This window comes from Scyliorhinus canicula, chromosome 26 (genome assembly GCF_902713615.1).
Source record: "Scyliorhinus canicula chromosome 26, sScyCan1.1, whole genome shotgun sequence".
Lineage (NCBI taxonomy): Eukaryota > Metazoa > Chordata > Chondrichthyes > Carcharhiniformes > Scyliorhinidae > Scyliorhinus > Scyliorhinus canicula.
In genome coordinates, this window is record NC_052171.1 from 19,668,120 (window position 1) to 19,677,354 (window position 9,235).

Consider the following 9,235-nt stretch of genomic DNA (forward strand, 5'->3'; position numbering starts at 1 on the left):
CTCCTAACTGGAAGACCCTGAATTCAGGGTAAAGGATCAAATTCCAAGGCTGTGCCCCAATATCCTCTGAAGCTGCTTTACTTCACCAAACGAATAGGTTTGAATCTTGACACAGGACCAAATGCAGTGTATGGGGCAGCAGGGTAGCATGGTGGTTAGCATAAATGCTTCACAGCTCCAGGGTCCCAGGTTCGACTCCCGGCTGGGTCACTGTCTGTGTGGAGTCTGCACGTCCTCCCCCTGTTTGCGTGGGTTTCCTCCGGGTGCTCCGGTTTCCTCCCACAGTCCAAAGATGTGCAGGTTAGGTGGATTGGCCAGGCTAAATTGCCCGTAGTGTCCTAATAAAAGTAAGGTTAAGGGGGGGTTGTTGGGTTACGGGTATAGGGTGGATACGTGGGTTTGAGTAGGGTGATCATGGCTCGGCACAACATTGAGGGCCGAAGGGCCTGTTCTGTGCTGTACTGTTCTATGTTCTATGTTCTATGTAATCACCCTCGATGATCAGGCACATCGGGGAAATAGATGGAGCAAACCTGGGTCTCGAACTAGATGTGATGTTCAAGTGGTGCAGTAGATGGAACTGAGTCTCCTTCGTTCTGTTACATACTGAGATTTTATTGGCATAATCCCAGATACTACCCCATGTCTCCTCATCAAGATTGGTTACCAAGTTTAGATGCCCAGCTTGGATACCAACAGCAACACATTGGCAGGCTAAAGCGTGATCTTTTGCTCCTTCTTCCTCCTGTGCACCAAGAAGCTGAAGGCTCCTGTCTAATAGTCTCCGTCAAAGGCTCTACCGCCAGTGCGAACAGCAAGGGTGATAAGGGGCACCCCTGCCTGACCCCTCTCTGAAAGCTACAATTCACAGATCTGTAACCATTCTTAAGCACTGTTGCCGAGGGCCTTTGATACAGCCCCTGTATCCATTTGGGCAGCACGGTAGCATGGTGGTTAGCATAAATGCTTCACAGCTCCAGGGTCCCAGGTTCGATTCCCGGCTGGGTCACTGTCTGTGTGGAGTCTGCACGTCCTCCCCGTGTGTGCGTGGGTTTCCTCCGGGTGCTCCGGTTTCCTCCCACAGTCCAAAGATGTGCGGGTTAGGTGGATTGGCCATGCTAAATTGCCCTTAGTGTCCTAATAAAAAAAGTAAGGCTAAGGGAAGGGGGGGGGGGGGTTGTTGGGTTACGGGTATAGGGTGGATACGTGAGTTTGAGTAGGTTGATCATGGCTCGGCACAACATTGAGGGCCGAAGGGCCTGTTCTGTGCTGTACTGTTCTATATTCTATGTTCTATTTCACATATTCCTCTCCCAACCCAAATCTCTGCATCCGCAACATCTAAACTATACATTCTATACATTCCTCCCGGTCACAAGGTTTCTCTGCGTCCAAGGAAATTACAAACCCATCAAACGCCCGCTTTTGAAAGACATTGATAATGTTCAGTCGCCTTCTGACATTATTGCAATAATACAGACCCTGTCGGAACCAAGACTGATCCTCCCCACCCCGAATGACCAATGGGAGAATTCCCTCAAAAGGTCACGCCAACACTTTAGACAACAATTGGCCTGTGTGAAACACACTCTTCCAGGGTCTTCCCTGCCTTCAGAATCGAAGAAATATTCGCTGCTCTGAGTGTCGGTTGTCGCAGATTTGCCTCAAATCAAAGGCACAGCAAGTCCTTAAATTCCCAATAAAACTGACACCCAAAACCATCTGACCCAGGGGCCTTACCCGTGTGGAGCTCCTGAATGGCCACAGCCACCTCCCTTTTAGAGATGGAGCTGGAGGGAAAGCTGAAGAAAGGAAGCGCTCCATACGTGTCAGTACAGCACCAGACTGGCCCGTCTGAATAATTCAGCAGAAAACTCCCCGGATGCCTTATTAATGTCCACAGTTTAATGAATCGGTTACCCCTGGAATCACACACTGTGGGGTTAGCCCTAGAATCAGCCCTCTTCCTGGTCCAGAAAGTTCAAGTATTCACTCAGCCTGATGCTGAGCTTGTACAATGTTTGCTTTGCAAACGTTAAACTCCTCTCAGCTCGCAGGGTCAGGAAGGAACCGAGTGCCACCTGAACCTGGTTAATGTGCCTGGACAACCTGGTTGGGTTGGGTTCCAACCAGGTCGGTAGTGACAATACTACCGACAGAGCAGGAGGTACCAAATGTAGGATTGCTTTAGATTTGAAGAAATAGTCAATTCCAGTAGTACATTGGTGAGGAGCTGAGAAAAATGTGAATTCCTTGTCCGGAATATGGAGGGGTTCTCCACCTGTCTGAATGCCCCACCTCCTCACAAAGCGACGCCAACGCCCTTGCCTGTCCCCACCCACAAAAGAATTGGCTGAGGCCAACTCCATAAAGCCCAGGAAGACTTCAGTAACAAAGTGCGGGCAATGCTTTGGAGGGTCACACACATTCATTATCGAGGCCGATTCTCCCGATACAAGAACCCTGAACAATCACGGGCCGTCCAAAGTGAGTTGTACACTGCAGAGGATGCCCACCCAGGGCCACGTTGACAGGTAAAGAGCCACAGGTGAGGAAAGCATTGTAACATGTTGGGGAAGGAATAGACCAGTCAGATTGAGTGGCCAGTTTCGGTGCTGGAAATGCGACCTGAATCTGCTGAGTGTTGATTTGAACTGGATGAGACACAGAGAAGTACTCTTCCACTCTTTCATTTCTCTGAAGTATGTCTCTCTTACACAGCATGCAGATCAGGGCTTTCATGGCGTGACAGCAAGTAATTCACCCTTTGATTTTTGGCAATCACTCCCCTTCAGGAGTTCTTCATTGGCTCCAAAGCGCAATGGAAAGAATGTCCTTTGTTTCTGGAAGGTGTGGCGTAAATGTCAATCCTTTCTTTCTGACCGAGATTGCCACGCCAACAACCAAAGCGAGCTCGACATAACCGAACGTGCCAAGGTGGCCTATTCAGGGGCACCGGACTGAGCCATGTGAGAAGGATTCAGGGGGGCCAACAAGGAACGGTGAAGTTGCAAAGAGCAGTTTCGTAGGGAGAAAGATCCCAGACGCCCTATGCTGCTCTTGCTCATGTATTTGCTTGGTTTGGCCCCATGTTCCGCACTGTAACCAATCACTGTTTGTCGATGTGCTCTGTCGATTATTCTTATAGCATATGTAAGATCGAGGCGACTCAAAACTGATGAAGCTTTGGAGGAATATCGGGAAAGTAGGACGAATCTCAAACGCGCAAAAGAAAGGGCTAAAAGGGGTCATGAAATATCTTTGGCTAACAGGGTTAAGGAAAATCCCAAAGCATTTTATTCGTATGTAAGGAGCAAGAGGGTAACTAGGGAAAGGATTGGCCCACTCAAAGACAAGAGAGGGAATTTATGCGTGGACTCAGAGGAAATGGGTGAGATTCTTAATGAGTACTTTGCATCGGTATTCACAAAGGAGAGGGACAAGACGGATGTTGAGGCTAGGGATGGATGGTTAAATACTCTAGGTCAAGTTGTCATACGGAAAGGGGAAGTTTTGGGTATTCTAAAAGACATTAAGGTGGACAAATCCCCAGGACCGTATGGGATCTATCCCAGGTTACTGAGGGAAGCGAGGGTCGAAATAGCTGGGGCCTTAACAGATATCTTTGCAGCATCCTTGAGCACGGGTGACGTCCCGGAGGACTGGAGAATTGCTAATGCTGTCCCTTTGTTTAAGAAGGGTAGCAGGGAAAATCCAGGGAATTACAGACCTGTGAGCTTGACGTCAGTGGTAGGCAAACTGTTGGAGAAGATACTGAGGGATAGGATCTATTCACATCTGGAAGAAAATATACTTATCAGTGACAGGCAGCATGGTTTTGTGCAGGGAAGGTCATGTCTTACAAATCTAATAGAATTCTTTGAGGAAGTGACAAAGTTAATTGATGAGGGAAGGGCTGTAGATGTCATATACATGGACTTTAGTAAGGCGTTTGATAAGGTTTCCCATGGCAGGTTGATGGCAAAAGTGAAGTCATATGGGGTTCAGGGTGTACTAGCTAGATGGATAAAGAACTGGCTAGGCAACAGGAGACAGAGTAGTGGTGGAAGGGAGTGTCTCAAAATGGAGAAGGGTGACTAGTGATGTTCCACAGGGATCCGTGCTCAGACCACTGTTGTTTGTGATCTACATAAATGACCTGGAGGAAGGTATAGGTGGTCTGATTAGCAAGTTTGCAGATGATACTAAGATTGGTGGAGTTGCAGATAGCGAGGAGGACTGTCAGAGAATACAACAAAATGTAGATAGATTGGATAGTTGGGCAGAGAAATGGCAGATGGAGTTCAATCCAGGCAAATGCCGGGTGATGCATTTTGGAAGATCAAATTCAAGAGCAGACTATATGGTCAATGGAAGGGTCCTGGGGAAAATTGATGTACAGAGAGATCTGGGAGTTCAGGTCCATTGTACCCTGAAGGTGGCAACGCAGGTCGATAGAGTGGTCAAGAAGGCATACAGCATGCTTGCCTTCATCGGACGGGGTATTGAGTACAAGAGTCGGCAGGTCATGTTACAGTTGTATAGGACTTTGGTTAGGCCACATTTGGAATACTGCGTGCAGTTCTGGTCGCCACATTACCAGAAGGATGTGGATGCTTTGGAGAGGGTGCAGAGGAGGTTCACCAGGATGTTGCCTGGTATGGAGGGTGCTAGCTATATAGAAAGGTTGAGTAGATTAGGATTGTTTTCTTTGGAAAGACGGAGGTTGAGGTGGGACCTGATTGAGGTATACAAAATTATGAGAGGTATGGACAGGGTGGATAGCAACAAGCTTTTTCCAAGAGTGGGGGTGTCAGTTACAAGGGAGATGTGCGTGGAAAGTTTTTTACGCAGAGGGTGGTGGGTGCCTGGAACGCTTTACCAATGGAGGTGGTAGAGGCGGGCACGATAGCATCATTTAAGAGGCATCTAGACAGGTATATGAACGGGCGGCAACAGAGAGAAGTAGACCTTGGAAAATAGGAGACAGGTTTAGATAAAGGATCTGGATTGGCGCAGGCTGGGAGGGCCGAAGGGCCTGTTCTTGTGCTGTAATTTTCTTTGTTCTTTGTTCTCTGTGTACGTTCCCTTGGCCGCATAAAATACTTTTCACTGTACTTCCGTACATGTGACAATAAACATCAATCAATCATTTCGCACAGACACTTGGATCTGACCATCCACTGCTCTTGTCTTGTAACTGTGCCTTGCTACATCACAATAATCTCTTTGCTCCGATGGCCTTTGTGCAAGATAATTAAATTAATCTCTGTCCGTCGCATCATAACATCCTTCCCACAGCCTGTCATGGGATTTCCCTCACCAACCCTTCCTGGAACTCATTTGCATGCTTTTTCCTGGTGTGGAGACTGCCCATTTTTCTGATTCGAGTTGCTCACACTCTCGCCATTGTGTTGCAAAGGCTTTGAGCTCAGCCCTGACCATCCTCCAGACCCCAGGTAAAACTGAGGGTGGGCTGTCTCCCACCCACCCCTTGAGGAGCTCAGATATGGGGCTGGATTCTCCCATTTGCAGACAATGTGCTGACGCCTACTTGGGAACACAGAACACAGAACAGTACAGCACAGAACAGGCCCTTCGGCCCTCGATGTTGTGCCGAGCAATGATCACCCTACTCAAACCCACGTATCCACCCTATACCCGTAACCCAACAACCCCCCCTTAACCTTACATTTTAGGACACTACGGGCAATTTAGCATGGCCAATCCACCTAACCCGCACATCTTTGGACTGTGGGAGGAAACCGGAGCACCCGGAGGAAACCCACGCACACACGGGGAGGACGTGCAGACTCCACACAGACAGTGACCCAGCCGGGAATCGAACCTGGGACCCTGGAGCTGTGAAGCATTTATGCTAACCACCATGCTACCGTGCTGCCCCGTGGAACAGTGGTGTTTTACCACTGAAAAAACGGCGCAAAAGCTGCACCGATCCTCTCTCTGCTGGGGGGGGGCTAGCAGGCACGCACAGTAAAGCCCCCAGCTTTAACTGCGGATGTAGCCGGAAAATTGCCGGCAATGGCCGCATCGTGCAACATGGTGCAAGGTGCGCAAGGACCCGGCCTGCCAAATAGTGACCCCCTTTGGCCAGGCTTACCACCCCCACCAGTGCCCCCAGCCCCCGCCAAAGTTGCCCCCTGCCCGCGGAACGGCTCCCATCCGCCTGGCGGTGCTGGACTTAGTGCGCAGCCATCACGTCGGGTTCACGAAAATAAATACCGTGAGTGGCCCACGCCTTCGGGAACCCAGCCCGTCGAGGGCGGAGCATCAGGGGAGGGCTTCAGGTGACATACTGAGCCCATCCATACGTTTCGGAGGGGGCATCGGAAATGCAGCGCCGCCCCCAACTGTGGCACGAACGGGGATTCTCCGGCCGATCGCCGGATGCTATTGCGGTGTTGCAGAGCGGAGAATCCTGCCCGTACAACCTGAAGCAACTTTCTTTGGCCATCCTGTTTTAGTGATATTTTAAGAATCTAAACATGACCAATAAACAGTCAAACCTTCAACGTGTTTGCCTTTCTTTGTGTGGTCTGTGCAATATTCCTTTGTGAATACTTTCAACATTTCATCAGAATGCATATTCTTACTCCGTTCCGGTGAAACACTTCATTTTTTCGCACCGAGCCACGTTTGTGTGTATCTATTTCCCACAGCTTCTCTTCACTCACGCTTGCTGCTCTTCGGGGGCATTGCTCATAGTGTTTGGCCTGCCCCTTTCGAAGGCCACTGATCCAGCGATCACAGAACATACAGTACAGAAGGAGGCCATTTGGCCCATCGAGTCGGCACCAACCCACTTAAGCCCTCACTTCCACCCTATCCCCGTAACCCAATAACCCATGCAGACACACGGAGAACATGCAGACTCCGCACAGACAGTGACCCAGCGCTGTGAAGCCTCATTGCTAACCACTTGTGCTACTGTACTGCCCCCGATTGCTGATCCCAATTGGTCCTGAGCTCAATTGTGTTTTTAAACTCTCGAGAAAGGGGTGTCATTAATTTCTGGTCACAGTTTGACCCAGTTGAACACAGTCTTATTTTTGAAAAATGCAATTTCTACTGAGTCGTAGGTGCGTTGGTTTTAACTTTCCCAAGTTCCCTAGGTTCTGGAAAGGTCCCATCAGATTGGAAAATGGCGGATGTAACTTCTCTATTCAAGGGAGGAGGCAGACAGAAAGCAGGAACTGCTGCAGGCCAGCTTAATATCTGCCATAAGAAAGTGCTCAAATCTATTATCAAGGAGGTTTGAGCAGTGCTATCAGGCAGAGTCAACATGGTTTAGTGAAAGGAAAATCATCTCCGACAAATGTATTGGAGTTCTCTGAAGCAGCAACAAGCAATGTGGATAAAGGGGAACCTGCAGATGTACTGTACTTGTATTTTCATCAGGTGTTTAACAAGGTGCCACATTAGAGAACACTGCGCAAAATAAGCTTGCGGTGCAGCAGTTAATATGTCAGCATGGACAGAGAATTGGTTCGCAAACAGGGAACGGAGATTAGGGAAAATTAGGTCATTATTGGGTTGGCAAGATGTGACGAATGGGATGAGCTGGACCCTGAATTATTTACATCTGTATTAAAGACTTGGCTGACTGGGCCGAGTGTTTGGTTGCTCAGGGTGCTGAAGAGACAATGATAGGTGGGAAAGTATGCTGCAAGGTGTTTGCAAAGACATAAAAATGACAAGTTGAGTGAGTGGGCACAAAATTAAGCAGCTGAAGTACAATGTGAGAGCAAGAATAGAAAAGCAGCAAATTAATTAAACGGCAAGAGATTGCAGAACTCTGAAGAAACAGAGGTAAATGGATGCCGTGGTACGCAAAACCGAAAAGGTTAGTATGTAGGTACAGCAAGTGATCAGGAAGCCAAATGGAATGAGGCCATTTATTACAAGGGAATGGGATAAATAGAGTCTGTGTAGATTGGTCAGTACAAAGTGGAAAGTGGAGTTGAGGATTATAATATCAAATCAATGAGACGCAATGGGCCGGACGGCCTACGTCTGCCCCAAGTACGTTTTATGGTCTTAAAGTTGCCCACCACTTATTTTGCAATCCATACTCTTTAGTCCCTTGAAATGCCTCATTGAGCTGATGTCCATGAGATCTTGCACCTCTCCAACAGGTATGGGCCCTCATCCCATTCCCCTCACCACAGCACTAACAAGGATCTTTGGAGTGATTTTGTTCTGCTATGTTGAGCCGCTCACCTATTTTGAATTGGTATTGAGGAAGGGGAAGGGTGGTGTGAGGGAGGAGGGACAACGCCCAAGAGAGCTGATCTATTTGTGGGCTAATCTTGTCCCTTGGTTCTGCTTCTTCTCCTTTCCTCTGGAGCCAGCTTGGCTGAGGCCCATAGGAGCCCCTCGGCTGGCTCGTTCACACGCTGGACTGAAATGAACCCCCCCCCCCCCCCCCCCCACGCCAAAATCCGTCGACGAGTTGTCAGTCAGCACGGTGGCACGAAGCTGCATACTGCTGCCTCACAGCGCCGGGGACCTGGGTTCGATTCCGACCTTGGGTGACCATCTGTGTGGAGTCTGCACACTCCTCGTGTCTGCGTGGGTTTCCTCCGGGTGCTCCGGTTTCCTCCCACGGTCACAAAGATGGGCACGTTGGGTGCATTGGCCACGCTTAGTTGCCCCTCGGTGCCCAAAGGTGAGGCGTGGTTACAGGTGGGGGAGTGGGCCGGGGTGGGGTTGATCTTCCAGAGGTGGGGTGCAGACTGGAGGGGCCGAATGGCCTCCTTCTGCATTGCAGGGATTCTCTGATTCCAGAAATCTGAAGCCTGCAATCTGCAAATCAAACATTTTAACCCAAAAGTTGAAATGCACCTTTCCCTGAGGGGGCGACCCGCTGGTTAAAGTGCTTTTGTTCACTACGGGCACGTTTATGTTATGAATGTTTTCTTCCTTTATCCTTGCACACACCCTCCCTCCCTCCTTCATTCATTCATTCACTCACACACTCACACCCTCCCTCCCTCCTTCATTCGTTCACTCACACCCACCCTCCCTCCCTCCCTCCCTCCTTCCTTCATTCATTCACTCAGTCAGTCACACCCTCCCTCCCTCCCTTCCTCCCTCCCCCACTCCCTCACTCATCCCCTTCCTCCCCCTCACTCAGTGATGAGGAGAGTGAGGAATTACCCTGACTGAGTCTCAAAGAGTCGAGTCACCGTGAAATGTAACAATGTGGGGTGGG